Source organism: Triticum aestivum, chromosome 7B (assembly GCF_018294505.1).
Source record: "Triticum aestivum cultivar Chinese Spring chromosome 7B, IWGSC CS RefSeq v2.1, whole genome shotgun sequence".
Classification (NCBI taxonomy): domain Eukaryota; kingdom Viridiplantae; phylum Streptophyta; class Magnoliopsida; order Poales; family Poaceae; genus Triticum; species Triticum aestivum.
Genome location: NC_057813.1, coordinates 733734987 through 733740737, shown reverse-complemented (window position 1 = coordinate 733740737; position 5751 = coordinate 733734987). Strand labels below are relative to the sequence as shown.

At 44.1% G+C, this 5751-nt stretch overlaps 1 long non-coding RNA gene across 1 annotated transcript; it reads right to left on the bottom strand.

Annotated features, from left to right (window-relative positions):
* Positions 1-2106: 2106 nt before the first annotated feature.
* Positions 2107-2834, bottom strand: LOC123156945 (uncharacterized). Its single transcript, XR_006478553.1, has 2 exons — positions 2768-2834; positions 2107-2562 (listed from the first exon to the last, which is right to left on the bottom strand). It is a non-coding gene; the product is annotated as an uncharacterized lncRNA (long non-coding RNA).
* Between the last annotated feature and the right edge of the window lie 2917 nt (positions 2835-5751).

Here is a 5751-nt window from a genome sequence, read left to right as displayed (position 1 = left end):
GTAGGAGGACGAGACGCGCGGTGAGGTGCGACATCGGGGTGGGCGCCGACGTCTGGGCGCGGGGCGACGCGGTCGCCGGAGTCTCTGCCCCTCGATCTGGATCGGGGGAGGGGCAGAGGGAGCGAATGAATAGGGGTGGGGGGAGTGCCCGGTCGAACCGCTAGGGTTTGGCTGTCCAGGGGGATAAGGTGGAGTGAGAGAGGGCCGGTTGTGCTAATGGGCTGGGCTGCTGGGCAGTTCGGCCCAGTTGGCAGGGGGGTCCCTTTTCTGTAACTTTAATTTTGAATTGTTCTTCTGTTCTTTTATTTCTTTTTTCTGTTTTAGCTTAGTTTCTTTTCTTTTCAAATCTAGGTTTAAAAAATCTACTAACAACTAAATTAGTAATAGTAGTTATACCTCTGCCACAATTATTTTTGAATATAAAAAGTGGTTTGCAATAATTTAATCATTTAAGAGACGTTAAAATAATTGTTTCAACCACTGTTTTACTTATCTTAGAGCATTTAATTATATTATAAAAATGTGGTTTCTTCATCAAAGTAATGTATGGATTATTTGCCGCAAACGGAATATTTTAGTTTTGACTTTTGAAAACTTTAATTGTCTTAACTGTAATTCGAATCTGTTTCGAACTAATGCAAGATCATCAACAGTAACCGAGGTGATTTGGCATCGTTATCACATGATTATTGTAGCCTAATTATCCGGGCATCACACCAGAGGATTTCCTGCGCCCTTCCGATGCGGACGCCATCGGGGCGGCCATCCTCGCGCGCAGTGCCGCCGTCGGGACGAGGAACTTCACACCGTCCTGTACGAGAAGGGGCTTGCAAGGGCGCGCGATTTCGACGACAACATGGTCGTGTGGCGCCGCGAAGCCGCCGCACAGGATGCCATCTTCGTCGACCTTACTTCCGATGACGACGACTGATGATCTTCGCTGCCACAGCGTCGCCGCCGCACCCGGAGGGGTCCGATGAGCTACATTTTGGGCATTAGAGTTTGTGGTAGGCGGCCTCCTCCAATCTAGTATATGTAAATCAACTATGTATGGATGATCAAGTATGTATTGATGCACCTAGTTCTATTGCTTGTGTTCTTCTCTGGCGAGATATTTTATTTTCAAAATTTAAAGGTCCATTTGAGGTTTCTGTTCTGCTGGACATGTTTTCGGCCATTATCTGAGCGAGGCCGCAAACTGTAAACACCTTATAAGGTCTAGCCTTATAAGGGGTCTGCTAGAGATGCTCTTATAGACTGGCTGACTTCTGGGTCTCCTGAAGGAAGTCTAACATCTTTGTGACTCATCCAGAATTTTGAAATCTCATTTTTTAAGTCAAGAGGAGAAGTATGATGCACTTTTACATCGGAAGTGCTATTGTGAGCTCGAGTTCACATGCTCTGAGATACAGTAAATCCAGTTAATATTAAAAAATTAAAAAAATATCTGATTTTGCTTTGTCAAGAAACATTGATGATTTTTCTACATGCATGCAAATTTTCGCAATAGAATCACATTTGTGGATGTTTCAGCAAAAAAAAATCAATACTTAAAATGCTTTAAAAACACTCTTTTTGGATCACTAATTTTGTTTTTTTGCCGGCACCTCCACAGACATGATTTTATCATAAAAATTTGCACGCCCATGGAAAAATCATTAATGCTCAATGACATTTTTATTTCAGTTTTTAATTATTTTTTGTCTTTTACTGTTCACCCAAGAGCATGTGAGCTTCCAAGTCGCCTTTATATGTGCTATATAAGCGGACTATTAGCAGCAGAATTGTTTCTTGTTTTACTATTATTCCAGATTTTTAACTGGGTTGTCCTGTCAAATTTAAAGCACATATTCGTGATTAATGAAGCAGTGAATCAGCATAAGAAAAACTTGTCGGCATTCGATGCGTTGGGTCAAAACAGGGGTTTGAACAACAGGTTGAATCTCCCACAAGCTAAAATATAGTTTCTGCCGGAACGAAGAAGATAATTCAACCGTTGGGCGTGGATCTTTAATATTCCCCTAGAAACATTACCGTAGAGGGGTCAAACCCGTTCTAGACACTCGAAAAAGGGAAAAGCCCCATTCATTAATTTTTCATAAAAAGTGAAACACTATAACAACCACTTCCTTTATTATTTGATTGAACCAATAGAAAACTCAAGCCACATTCCGCATGTTTCACATCAATGTAATCGTGGGCTAGACTTTGCTACGGAGCACGAGAAACAATAGCAACCACCAGAAAAAATATACCCACGACAGTGGCCACCCTGATGCAACTCCGCGACACAGGCGGCCGCGCAAAGTATGTTGACGCATGGCCCTTTGTACAACCTCACTTCCACACACGGTCCTGGAGGCGGCTGTGTCGGTTGAGGTGGATTGCTCGTTGGAGATGGAGGTGGTGGAGGAGGAGCCAAATCAGTGTTTGGAGATGGAGGTGGATGGCTCTTTGGAGATGGGGGAGGTGGAGGAGCCATATGACTGCTCCCTGGATGAGGAGGAGGGGCCAAGTCACTGTCATCGCCTCCGCCCAAGTCATCTTCTCCTTTGATTGGGCCTGTTGTTCATACCAAACACGAAATTAGCAAGTTAAATACAGAAAAAAAGAGGACAAAAAGCGCAAACTAGTGATTAATAGTCTTTCTCTGGGCACTCTGGTACGTATTTACCAACCAACTTGGTGTTAGACGTATATTGGATATATTAATCGTGTCAAGATGAAGTATATATATGACATAGACGGATGATTGGACTTCTCATACCTGAAAAGGCGAGCAAAACAAGGAGAAGAGTAATCAGCATGGTGCTCCTTCTTAGAGCCATTTCACAAAGATGTGAATACTGAAGAGTGGAGTTTGGGATAGACCCTACATTTATAGATGCTTGGACGTCTCATTTTTCAGATCTTCGAGGCACTCTTATTGCATGATATCTTAAGCCATATCATGAGCATTAAATAAATATTTACATACAAGTCGTCTAATGAATTGTATCTTGTTGTATCTAGAAGATTTCCATTTAATGTGTTTTGTGAAAGGATACTAGTAGGACTTGTCTTTGTTTTGGTACTTCTGAATTTGGATATTTTTCAAATGTTTTTTCTGAACTTTTTGCTAATAAATGATCCACCACCATGTATGGATTTTTGTTATTACTGTTTTTTTCTACCAAGATATGTGGATTTTCGATCATAAATAGATGGACGGCCTGCCTTTATTCGAGGGCTTATTTTATTACAACAACAACAACAACAACAACAACAACAACAACAACAACAACAACAACAACAACAACAAAGCCTTTAGTCCCAAACAAGTTGGGGTAGACTAGAGGTGAAACCCATAAGACCTCGCAAGCAACTCATGGTTCTGGCACATGGATAGTAAGCTTCCACGCACCCCTGTCCATGGCTAGTTCTCTGTCGATACTCCTGTCCTTCAAATGCCTCTTTACGGACTCCTCCATGTCATGTTCGGTCTACCGGAACCTCTCTTGACATTATCGGCACACTTTAGCCGTCCGCTATCCAATGGCGCGTCTGGAGGCCTGCGCTGAATATGCCCAAACCATCTCAGTCGATGTTGGACAATCTTCTATTCAATCGGCACTACCCCAACTCTATCTCGTATATCCTCATTCTGGACTCGGTCAATTCTTTAAGTGCCTTACCGGAGTCAAAGTTAGTTCCGATTACTGTGGCAAGATAAGCAGATATCTAGACACGGACAAGAAAAGGTTCAGCGGGATGAAGTCTCATGACTGTCATGTGATGATGACACAGATACTACCTGTTGCCCTTAGAGGGATAATGGTCAAGCACGTCCATGACACGCTTATTGGTCTCTACAACTTTTTCGACATCATCTCTCGAAAGTCGATCAGTGTGAAGCAGCTCCGAAGGCTACAGGAAGAGATCGTTGTGATACTGAATGAGCTTGAGATGTACTTCCCGCCCGCGTTCTTTGACGTGATGCTGCATCTGTGTGTCCATGTTGTGGATGACATAATAGACTTGGGGCCGTCATTCCTGCACAACATGATGCCGTTTGAGAGGATGAATGGGATCATCAAAGGATTCGTTCGTAACATGTCCCGTCCGGATGGAAGCATCGTCCAGGCTATTTGACACAAGAGTGCATCTCTTTCTGTGAGAATTTTCTATATGGTGCAGACCAGCCGCCTAGTGTTAGTGTTGGTTTGCCCGTTAAGAAGCACGATGGGAAGCTCGAAGGAGATGGTCACTGCAACGGTCGCAGTCAACTGCACGTGGCATACTTAGATAGATGCAGCGACTTTGACAGAGCAAACTTGGTAGTGCTACAACACCTAGACGAGGTAGATCCTTTCATATCACTGCACAAAGAAATTATCGCAAAGAAGTATCGTGACCGGGGGGTATGCAGGATGAACGCCGAAGTTACTAGAGAGCACAACTCCACTTTCCTGCATTGGTTCAAAGAGCATATTATTGCTAATCCCCCGGAGGAGGGCTCTAAGGACGGATTGCTCATATACGCCTTGGAACATGGCCCCTTGCCCAACCTCATAACCTATCATGCATATGATATCAACGGATACACGTTCTACACGGAGGCCAAAGATATGGACAATGATGATCAGAACTCAGCGGTGACGATGGAATGCATGACCGGCAGCGACAACGGCGCAACTGAACTATTTTATGGAAGCGTCGAGGAGATCTGGGAGCTTGACTACTCTGGACTGCACAACACGACGATGTTCCGTGTTAGATGGGCAAAGAATGTCGAAAGGGAAAACCGGATTTTCACTACCATGAGTATACCCGACGCCAAGAGCGCTACCGTGAACGCTATCGCATAAAACGAGCCATGGGTACACGCTAAGCACGTGACACAATGCTTCTTCATAACCGACCCATGCAATCCCAGTCGTGTTGTCGTGAGGAGAGGCAAAAGGAACATCATTGGAATGGATGGAGTTGCCAACAAGGAAGACTATGATCAGTACGGCAACCCAATGAGGGAAGATGATGATGATGATGAAGTATACATCAAAAGAAGAATCAATACTATATCACCTAAGAAAAATCGTACTCCATGGAAAAGGCAAAGTCACAATGAGGGGCTCAACTATTCTTCGATGAACAAGAAGGGAAAGAAGCTGACTCAAAAAGGAAAACGTCAGCACTGAGGAACCGTATGTTATCGGCCAAATGATGTAATATATATATATATATATATATATATATATATATATATATATATATATATGTTCCTATTTTGTATACACACTTAGCCATTATTATGCATGGGTCCAATGATGTAATATAGATGTTCCTATTTTGCATACATATTTAACCGTCAAATGATGCAATATATATCGCCCTCCCTTCGTTCACTGCTCTCGGGAAATAAAAGTGGGAGAAAATAAAGGAAAAGAAAAAGGAAAACTGGCAGTAGTAGTAGCGCATTTCATATAAACCGCTACAGCTACTGAAGGTAGTAGTAGCGCATTTTGTACAAACCGCTACAGCTACTGAAGGTAGTAGCAGCGCGTTTTGTCCAAACGCGCTGCTGCTACGTCCACTTAACCCAAAATTCTCACTATCCCTGCTTCATCCCGCCTTTTCCCCCCAAATCCCCACTCTCTCTTCCCCCGTCGCTCGCCCCCGACCCCGGCGCCGGCGCTCTCCCCCGACCCCGGCGCTCGTCCCCGACCCCGACCCCGGCGCTCGCCCCCGACCCGTCCCTCGCCCCCGACCCCG